The sequence below is a fragment of the Rhyacophila brunnea genome, unplaced genomic scaffold (assembly GCF_057557595.1).
Source record: "Rhyacophila brunnea isolate RB1 unplaced genomic scaffold, BYU_Rbru_1.0 scaffold_13, whole genome shotgun sequence".
In the NCBI taxonomy this organism is placed as follows: Eukaryota; Metazoa; Arthropoda; class Insecta; order Trichoptera; family Rhyacophilidae; genus Rhyacophila; species Rhyacophila brunnea.
The window spans coordinates 27,950,159-27,962,279 of record NW_028232785.1 but is presented as its reverse complement, the minus strand read 5'-3'; positions in this window follow the sequence as shown (position 1 = coordinate 27,962,279).

Here is a 12,121-nt window from a genome sequence, read left to right as displayed (position 1 = left end):
TAATTTTATTTTGTTGTGCATCACTCTATAATATTCTGCATAGTTTTATTATAACACGAGACATTCTTGATTGGTAGGCACAGTAGATTTCGAAGCATTTGGTTAATATTTTGTTATTGTGGCCGATTTGATAGTCACCGAGACCACGCGTTGATATATCTCGCTTGCAAACATACGACAGAACTGCGTTTGTGGTCAGGCACATGTTTTTCATCCGAGGTTGAATACAAATCGCCGTTGTTTTGTTAAAAGGGCGAATTAACCAATATGCTATTTTACAGGAGGAGGATTTTTAACTAGGTATTGACATTTATTTGTTTTTGACCTGTGGATGATTATAAATATCTAACAAGTTTATAATAAAGCTTAGAAAGAATACTGTCATTATATTAGGCATTATTATATAATATTTAAAATGGCCTAATCTTTCACATTCGCTTTTTATTCGTAATTTTAATTAATTTAATTATAGTCGACTATCGTTTTTAAGTACTTTCCTGTGGAGATACAAATTCGCCATTTTTACACAACAAAGCTAGTGGGGTACATATTGTATTTTCATTAAAATCTCGATTTCGCCAAAATGGTTGATTCGCCATTTTTACAAAACACCGACGAAATTGTCCGCAGTTGTATAAATAAATATCGGAATTGTTTTTGTTTTCTTTACAAACGTTTCTAAACATGTCGTTATACCTACAACCATGGTCCCAACATCCTGAAGCGGGCCCCTGGGCCAGGATGTTTGGCGGGCCTCCCTACCTATTGCCAATGTTATGGGCAGTGTGTTGTTCTACAGTAGTGTTCCCAAATGGTATTTCGTGTATTTAAATCGATTTTCTATATTTTTAAATGAATCCCCTTGAATTATATCGTCGGTCCCAATTAAAAAAGTCGGATCTGCAAAATGCTACTTTTCAGTACGAGCAATCAAAGATATTTTTATCCGTAAAATCGCCAATTTATGAAATATTGTTACCAAATTTGGCAAAAACACTTATTTTTAGGTGGTTCAAATATATATATTACAATTTTTGAGAATTACTTATAAAAACTCGAGAAAAGTCACATGCGACATTTTTAACTGGAATAAATTAAGTAATTTTGTCAGAAGTGTCAGTTATGACAATTTTAATGGGACTATGTTAAAATTAATATGTCGAATGTGTCAGTTCCGACTATTTTAACTGGAATTTGGTAAAAATTTTATGTCGGATCTGTCGAATAAAGCAATTCCAAGTACTTAATTTAAAGAATGTATGTATAAAATCGAAATCACAGATAGATATAAAAGTAGCTACTTACAAAAAAGAAAACATAATCATAAATTTGACATTGTAAACATAAAAAATATACCTCATAATCATAAAAACTGGTCATTGTTGTAGGTTTATAAAACTCCTATATATTTAAATATTTTTTTTAACTTAAAAATCCCCAAAAACTATAGTTAGTAATAGTTAACTTTGTTTTTTGTCACTATTACTATCAATGATATCCTCCGCTTGTATTTTTAAGAATCTTTCAATATGGGCGAGCTCCATGTAAAAGTTGTGATATTTTTCTGGAATAAGATTACTCTTACACATATCTTGCAAATTTTCATACTTATAGTAACTGACAGGAAGTGAGCCATCATAAGCTTCCTTCAGATTTTCAAGAGAATTTGATCTGAAGGAAGCTTGTGAAGTGTTTCGTGTTGCACATCTTAGCACAACTATAGCTTTTACAGGTTCACTTAAATCATATTTATACTCAATCGTGTCGCATTGTTGTGCATTTACCTTTAGTTCTGTTACACGAGTCAATTACATAAATTCACGAAGTATTTTTTGTCCAATTTTTGTTTGCGAGTAATGATTTAAAATCCTATAGGTACATCATTGTAATGACTTTCTTTACTATGTATGGTTCACTTTCAGCTTTTGTCCAACGGATTAAGCAATACCTACCACTTCTTAGGAACATACAAACATTTTGCGATCACTAGCTCTTTCAATGGTTGAGTGGACGCTGTCATTCTCATTCTGAGTGTGGTCCTTTTCCATAAATCTATGAGTAATGGTGACATTGAACTTCTTGACTGCAAGCATATAATGGGTAAATACGATGCGGTTTCTATTTTGACCACCACAATTATTGTCGGACCAAAATTTAAATTCTTTTACACCGATAAATAATGCGGTTCTTTTATAAAATTGTACAGACAACTTACTAGAAACCTCATTTGCTCCCCGTTTTGCAACTCCTTCGTGCCACATATAAAAAGTTCCGATTTTCATTGCCATATTATACACAGTAACATTCAAAGTTGGTAATTTTCGTTTGTAATAAAAAATACGTCATACTTCCCCATGAAGAGTCGTTAGTACTTTTTGAAAGTCAAATATAACAATTACAATACTTTTACTCTGTAAAGCCTCGTTTTTATCTTCATTTTTAAGTGTGCGATGTGCCTTCCTAAGGGCTAAATGTTTGCCCTGTCTTTTTTTATCTTCGTCTGTTGGACCGGTTTTGATCGAAAATGCATGACAAAGGCAATTTTTTTTTGGCCGGTGAAATGCTATATTGAACTTTTCATTTACAATATTTCTGTATTACCCTTTGGTTTGTGACTTGTTAGAATATTTATTCAGATCAAACCACTCGCGATATAAATTGAACATTCAAGAGTCACTTACAGTTTTTTAGAATCTTTTCGAATATAGTGCGATTCTACCAGAGGAAAACAGTTTACGTGATCGCATATGCTTTTCACCACCGTTATCTATGACGGTTTTGATGGTCGTATTTTCCACGTTGATCAGGCTCAATATTATTATCTCCATCATATTTCTTCCAAGCAGTGCTTATAATAGTACGTTTTCCAGATGAAATAGTATTCAGAAACATAGTCTTACAAAATATTTCTTTTTCTTATCCTCAATAGGCACATAATAAACAAATGTATTTCAACGATCATGCTTGGTGACTACAGTTTTTTGACGACGCTTCAGAATTTTCTCGGTATATTTTACGTCTAGAGACCAAAATTTGTGAAAAATGTGTAAGCGTTGCTCTTCAGAAAAAAAATCATAGCACTTCAGTCGGCATTTTGGCATGGATTCTTCAAACATTTTTCACTAGCTGAAAAATAAAAATAGTCATTCTTAACGATATACTAAACAAAATAATGAAGAATAATATGTAAATTAGCCATTTTATATATATTACCCGTAACCCTCAGAAGCTAGCTTAAACATTTTAATAAAAAAATAATTTAATCAAGGAACATTGTCGGTACTACAATAATTTTAAAACACCAGTCCCATTAAAACTGTCGGTTCTACCACTTAACACAAAACAGAATTGTTGATGTACAGTGAAAATAGTCGGTTGTACCACTTATGACATTAGGCATAAAGTTTTGTCCAATTAAAAACGTCGGATGTCCCACATCGGACAGAGATCTTATTAAAATGTAGGTTAAAATAGTCATATCTTCCACAACCGACATTATTACTTGGAAACACCTAGTTGTGAACTATGTTAAGTAAATATAAAAATATGACAATTATAAAATATCCACTTATTTAATTTTATAAGAATGCCACTTAAAAATAATATTTTAGTAAAATTTTACTTAACCTACCTTTTCTGTCAGAATGACCGTTGAGATTTGAATTTTCAGTGTTCATTTCTTTCTTTTTCTCCGGAAATTTGTCACTATAATTTGAGCCTATAGCATTTTTAAATATCCTTTGCGACCTATTGCTTGCTATGATGAATAAAAATACGGATTATAGAAACTTTTCTAAAGTTTTATAAAAATATCCGTCTGTCCGGTGAACATAGCAGCAACTGTCAGATCCAACGCATCTTGCTCACCCGCGCCCAGCCAACAATGTCGGTTGGTAAGAACCGACATTGTTATTCGGACACTGTTGGTAGATCTGTCATTTTTAACTTGAGTATCTCGGAATTTTTCAAACAAACAAAAAAAACTGTGATTGTGGTATAAATATTTAAAGTGTTTAAATAACTTTTACGTAATAATCCGAAAATGACAAAAATTCAGATCCGACTTTTTTAATTGGGACCGACGATATAGTTGTCCGCACTAGGTACCTACTTATCATATAATATGAACCACTGGTCTCGACCCCCTCTTGTGGTGGCCAAGTATCATTTTAGCCCAGGCGGCTCTCGTGGTGCAGTGGGTAAGGCGCTGGCTTTCCACCCAAGAGTTCTGGGTTCGATCCCGGTCATGACAAAAACATTTATGTTTTTTTCTCACAGCTTGTGTGTTTGTGATTGTTTCAAAATTACTAACAACAACCTTGTACGAAAAAGCAAGGACATGGTTATAAATAATTCAAAAAAAAAAGTAGCATTCGACCTTTCGATATTAGATAAATAGCTAATTTTTATTATTCAGTAAACATTAAAAATAATTCACGTTAATTATGATGTAGTTATATTATAATACAATAAATATCTGTGGGTCTATTCTATGCTTATCGACCGCTAAAGTGATAAAGTGAAAAATATTATCAAACTTAGGGTAGGTTTGTATCAAAATATTAGCACTTATTGTAACAATTACACGAAGCCGGTTTTTATTGTTGCAATAAGTGCTATATTTTAACAGCACCTATCTTGCTGCTGTTAAAATATCGCACTTATTGCAACAATAAAAACCGGCTTCGTGTAATTGTTACAATAAGTGCTAATATTTTGATACAAACCTACCCTAAGTTTGATACTATTTATCAATTTAGTGTTCGATAAGTATAGAATAGACCCACTGGTGTGTGTTTATCTCACAACACGTTGGGCCCCTCTAAGCCCGGGCCCCTAGGCAGGAGCCCTGTCAACTCCCTCTTTGCGGGGGCCATGCCTACAACTATTCAACGTTTTTATATGAGGTCGCAGGTATGTAAGTACTGAACCATACGGGTTTCAAGCAGTCACAAAACTATTTCGCAACCTATATAAAGTTGTCAAAACAATAACCTAACCTCAAATCGATATTCATTTAATTTTTCGTGCGAATATTTCATGCACCTATGTGGATTCAAGTAGATATTGCAAGATGGTTAGGAGATTATAATATTACATAATATAGATACCTACATATTTGTTAAGTTACAATGAATATAATAATCTAGATTTATACCTATCTAACTAATTTTTCAAGTAAGATGGTTGGTTAGTAGCGTGTCGTTTAGTAGCCTTTGGTTTCGACAGACAAGTGATTACTTAGAATGAAAGCCAGTTGCCACGGACCATTGCCGACTCAAGTAGAAAGCCGATACATTCATTACGACCGGTCCTACTTTTTCCGCCCCTCCCGTTGTTGTCTATGAATGACCTGTGATTGCCTGTCATTGTTCAATAGAGTGCTCATACTGACGCGTCTGTCGTGTTGATTTGGATAGATGAGCTACATGATGATAAATAATACACTAGCATTAACACACCTACAAATATAATGCATAGATCAATGCTACATATTTTTTGAAAATCGATATTACCACCGGTTTCTGTGTGAAGGACTAGTCTGACTTTGACAGCTGATGAATAACAGGAATGTATATTATTTATAATCTATTAATATATTTGTTTTGCGATTTTTTTATAATTCAATTAGAAACGAGAAAGGGCGAATCAATGTGTCAAGCAATTTGGGATCTGATTTTGACAGCTGAACAGTAGACCACTTGTTGCTTGTGCAAAAAGATATGCTCAGGTTTTATTAATCTAAAGATGGCGTTGCACGGACCATGGTTTGGGAGCCGGGCTATCTTTATTATTTTTTGACCCCACACAAGAACACAAAGCCAGCGTGTCAAGAATCTAGTAGTTTCAAGATTCAAATCCGTCATCTTGAAAAAAAATAAGTTTTTTTTCTAGTGATTACCTACTCTGCATACTCTGGAGGTATTTTCAAATTATGTATGTTCAATATTATAAAGAATGTTACTTTCTCAAATTTGTGAATTATTTGTGGAATGAAAGGAACAGTTAATAAAATTATTATCAAGTGCATGTACGTAATAACTAAATACAAATGTAATGCATAGATCAATGCTACATTTTTTTTGGTAATCGACATAACCACTGGTTTTTGTGTGAAGGACTAGTCTGACTTTGACAGCTGATGAATAACCGGAATGTATATTATTTATAATTTATTAATATATTTGTTTTGACAAATTTTTATGATTCAATGTGAAACGAGAAAGGACGAATCAATATATCAAGCAATCTGGGATCTGATTTGGATAGCTGAACAGTGGACCACTCGTTTCTTTTGCAAAATATATGCTCAGGCTTTATTAATCTAAAGATGGCGCTGCCTCGACGCAATCTTTCATTCCAATCGTTGAAGTGTTTCTATTAGGTGGAACGTACCGTCACGTCACGTATTCTAATAAATTTAGTCTATGGTTTCGTCATTCCGTAATATATTTTGTATTATCAAATCCTCTATAAATCCATGTATGGAAATTGCTATCTCGAGTAGTACTTCGATTTTGGAAAAGGAAATTGAAATTGTTTGCTTTTGTAGTTATAAATCAATAAAATGAAGAAGCGAAAAGAGCATGTGTCCATGATATAAATTAATCTCAAACGAGAAACATTGGTCTAAGCAATTAATTGTTGAGTCTAATTACGTACGGCAATTTTTATATATTATGCTCGCCTATTTAATAAACATTTTTATATTGGGAACTATTTATTTTTACAACTGTTTTTGTTTGGTTGATAAATAAATATTGTCGAATGCCCAATTCATAAATGACATTTTCGATCTTGTATTTTATCGAGACAAAAAGTTCGAAAATAACGAAAAAATAATTTTGTTAAAGTGACATCACTATAAAGCTTGAATTTGTTTTTTTGAATTATCATTCCAGATTCATGGTAATTTCAATTAATTTTGACAGTTTCGACGTGTGCGTAAGTAAAAATCATGGGCCCCACATCCCGATGCGGGCCCCCTAGGCTAGAAGCTATGGCGGGCCCCCCTACCTATCGATAAGGGTAAAGGTAGTGTGATGCTTTACAGTAGCGTTTTGCAAACGGTGTACGCGGTAAAAAAATGTGTATATTTAGTTTTTTTTGTATATTTTAATACATCCATTTGAATTATGGTGTCGAGTATCGTGTGTTGTACATACATTTACATCACTTATCTGGTCGATTCGCCACGCCAGGCCCCTCCTAAGCCCGGGCTTCAGGCTAGAGCCCTGTCAGACCCCCCCTTGTGGGGGCCATGGTAGAAAAACTTACGATATTACATGCATAACTAAAATTATGAACATTACCCAACTAGGAGACCATAGGTAATAGGTATACGTAAGCAGCAGACAAAAAAAAAATGAATAGAAAATCCATAGCGAAATCCACTAAACATGGTTTTGACGTGATCCAAAAATGTGTAGACCTGCTGAACAAAATACGTTCACTGATTCGTGTGGTGATAATGTAGCGTAATACGCGTGACGTGATCTTATTGTGCTGGTTATTTTGGCTGATTTTGCTGACAATATTTGTTTTTATTTAAAATGACCTACGGCAGGGAGTATTAGTCTGATAACATTTTAAATACCAAGAAAAACGACATTACACACTTATTTCCCGTAGCGAGAGCTAACCGTGAGCGCACGTGACGTGATGGTAATGTGTCCACCCCATAATAATGTTACGAACCATCGAAAAGATTCACTACAATTTTACAATCAGCTCACACGCCTGGCAAGGATAGAATCTTTTGTGATTTGCTTCTGATTTTTTTTCTTTTATTTTGTTAACTGTCAATTCATGGTGGAACTGCATTGTATTGTTGTTTTAATTTAATAATACGCAATTTTTTTTGTAGTACTTATTCCACTTTTAATCAATAGATTAGGACCTGTTTCGTCCGCTTCAGAGGGACATTTTCAACTCCCTCTGTCCTCACTCAATGACCCTCTTAGGCAGACGAAACCGGTCCAAATCTATTGATTAAAAGTGGAATAAGAACTAGAAAAAAAAATGCATTTTATTAAATTAAATCAACAAATTTGCTTCGGAGCTCCATTTTGACCTATACTACCTACAACCAAGTGTTGATTTTCAATTGCGTATTTTGAAAATAATTAATACCATTTAAATAGCAGATATTAAGTAGTAGCATATTAAGTAGTAGTATATTAAGTAGCATTAAATAGTAGATTACCACATTTAAATAGCAGACTAATGATATCTAATGGCCACCAAATCGTTACGCACCTAGCGCGTCTTTAGCACTGAAAGACTTTTAAGTACTAGGTACCTATTTACTTAACATTAAGATAACAATATCGAATACGATAAGTATGTTTTTGAAATTTAATAATTTCTGATAGAGATAATGTACATTAATATAAGATTTCTTATATCAAGCTGTCAATGAATGTGTTTTGTTTGAATTCAAATTGTGAATTATTGTTTTGATAATAATTGTTGTCCTATTGATAATGTCTACGATTTTTCATTTAAAATATTTTTTAATTATCTTTGGGTCTGTGTGTGTGTGTAAATCCTCTAGAATGGTATGGTAAGGTTCAACAATTCCGAGGTCACGCTGTATCTTCCACAACTGTCACATAATGGTATCGTTAAATACTAAACATGGCGGACTCTTTGACTATCTTATTTAATACTTTGGACGCGGAAGACGCACACGGTGCGTAATGACCAGGCGGCCGATCGATGTAATTAACGTGCATTTTAAAGGGGGCAATTAAAATCTCATTATCTATTCAGCAGCGAAAGCGTTAAGTTGATCTTGCGAGATTGCGGTGAGGCATTTCCGATTCAAGTAGAAAGCCGATACATTTACAACGACTGGTCTTACTTTTTCCGCCCCTCACGTTGTTGTCTATGGATGACCTGTCATTATTCTATTGAGTGCTCATACTGACGTGTCTGTCGGGTTCACACAGGGAATGCTTTGATTTGGATAGATGAGTTACATGATAAATATTACACTAGAATTAACACACCTTCTAATAATGTTATGCGTAGATCAATGTTACATATTTTTTGAAAATCGATATTACCACCGGTTTTTGTGTGAAGGACTAGACTGACTTTAACAGTTGAGTCGCTTAGAATCATAACTCAGATATTCCAAAAATCGAGTTTTGAGATAATCACCAGAACACTATTTTTAGTAATTAGAAGAAAAGTATTGAACGCACTTGAATATTAATGAGTTAGTGAGTCGATTGACACTATTTTCTGTATATATATAATACTCCTAAGGTTACGGGTAGCATTTAAAAATTTTATAATGTGAGTTTTGGCACTAACTTTGAATATGTGAGTTATGGCCCAAAGGTGTAGGAATAATGTGAGTTTTGATTCCAAGCTGCATAAATATTAATACATGCTTGCTTAATAGATGCATCATACTTTTTATACAAATTTGATAGGAATGATTGGATTTTTAAATAAAACTATTCATTGTAGGACATTCTGTCATATTTTATTTTGTTCTTACATAATTATTAGCAGTAATTATAAATTGTATTCTAAATAATATTAGATTTTTGTCCTAATGTGACTCCAGACACTGTATTTTATTGATATCACATTTTTTATGATCAAATTCTTGCATTCTTCTGATTGACAACGATTTGCAAAGATTAGCTCCTTTGTGATGTGTACATAAGGGATATTATAGGCATTCCACTTGCCTTGTATCTGAAACCAAAATATAACTAACCAACCTAATATACCCTTGAAAGTATTTGCCCTCTATTGTGGAACAAAAGGAATACGTAGATACCTACTAATAGATAATTAACTCTGTAAAAAAGAAGTCTCAGTCATTGTAAAGTTTATTTTGATAACTCAATGGAATCTTTCATAGGTATTCATGGTTTATAATTAATATATCATTGAAACATTGATCTGAATTTATTTGACAGTGTCATTGTGCAAAGTAATAAAATAATTAATAATAAATACCAACTTATTTTAACATAATATTATAACTTCGTTCAAATGCGTATCATCATCAGCCTGAATCTATCCACTGCTGGATGAAGGCCTCTTCAAGCTGCTTCCACTTCTTTCGGTCCTGTGCATTGCACGGCCACGTACTTCCGCAGTACTTTATCATTTCATCGATCCAGCGGCCTCTAGGTCTACCTTGCCGACGTGGACTTCTTGGATACCACCGGATGACTAGATTTGTCCAACGATTGTCTCTCCTTCGATCTATGTGTTCAGCCCATCTCTTGAAAACAATTTTTACAAACTAACTCATGTGACTCTTGTCATGTCAAAAAATAGAGCCTATAGATCCAGAGTAAATTGGCTGGCAACAGCCAATGACAAGTTCTTTAAAAGGCGTAATTAAGTTTCTGATACTGCTAAGAATAATTATTAAACTTTATATTTTATACAGAAGGTATAAGTGATGACAAAACACAAGTTATTATCAATGGAAATTCAATATCACATTTCGGTACTGACCTGTCAATCTTGAAATTATTTTTCTTCCAGTTTTAAGATACTTCCCTCTCTCCCTTACGACCACCTGTGACTGGGGATACACTTATATCCATATTGAATAATTCTATATTATATTTAGTCAACTTTTAACAAATAACGCCTAAATTATCAAACACAATAACTAAACAAGTGAACTTCTTTTTGAGATGTGAAATCCGCCATGACACTTTGAGTAATAGAGCTCTCTGATTGGTTAGAAAGGCCTTGGAGTCAAAACTCACATTTTTCTCTGAATTATGTGAGTTTTGACTCCAACAGTGAACTTCGTCAAAGATTTTAACAGAGTTTAAAAACTTTTGATACCCAACTATTTTCTGTATATATATTAATGCATTTGTAATGCACAAAATTGCAAAATGTAAGTTATGATTCTAAACGACTCAGTTGATTAATAACAGGAGAGTATATTATTTAAAAAAACACTGATAGTTAATATATTTGATTTGAAAATTTTATATAACTCAAATTGAAACGAGAATGGGCGAATCAATATGTCAAGCAATCTGGGATCTGATTTTGTTTGCAAAGTTATGCTCAGGTATTCATTGCCTGTGTGAATACGACAGACGAGTCAATATGAGCACTCTATAGAGCAATGACAGGAAATAACAGGCCATCCATAGACAACAGCGGGAGGGCTGGAAAAAGTAGGACCAGTCAATGTGAATATATCGGCTTTCTACTTCAGTCAGCAATGACCTACCATGTTACAATGCGTTTTCATGTGACTACTCGAGTCGGCGTTGTAGAAAACCTTCTTCTATTTACACAACGTCTAAATTCATGAAGGTGAAGCTTAAATAAGTGATTACTCGAGACCGGATTATATGCATTTACATATTTGCATTTATGCAATTGCATATTTAGCCCATTCTCTCCGGTTATTGCATATTTTACCTAAAATCTAGTGATGCTGCATATTATCGCTATATTTTATATTTCGAGGCCATCAAAGGTGTAATAATAACTTAATAATAACTTCGATAGTGCAGAAGCTATGGCAGTTTATTAGTCCAAGGAAGCATTTTACAATTCTGGTAATAAAAAATATAGCTGTGATATTTGATTTAACTTTAATAGGTATATATAAGTACATATTATATTTAGTTTCCTCCTGCAGAGACGAAGTTTCGCTACGTCAATGTTCTTATTGAGAATACAGTTTAATAGTTAGTATAATATCATTAAATTAGTGAATCCAGTGCGAATCGAATTACCTCCTGTCTTCTTTACTTCCTTGAAGAATGCTATGTTCTTCTTTAAAGAAGAAGTTCTTTGCCCATATCCGCCCCTTAACTGGAGCATATAGACATCACGCAGCGCCTCCAAGAATCCCTGTCCCTCGCCAGTCTTCTTGCTTAGTTCCAGGTCAGTCAGCATCCCGTAGCTCCGTCGTTTACACTCTGTAGATTGTATTTAGCGGCCTTCCAGGTCGCAGGAATCCAGTTGGCTTGAAGAACAGGCAAGCCAGGTTAATGTTCTCTTTTGGCATCCGCAGCACGTGGCCGAGCCAGGTCCAACGTCGCCTTTTCACTTTGAGCGTGATGAGAGGCTGCTTGGGGCGTTCTCTTATCTTCGCGCTTTACTA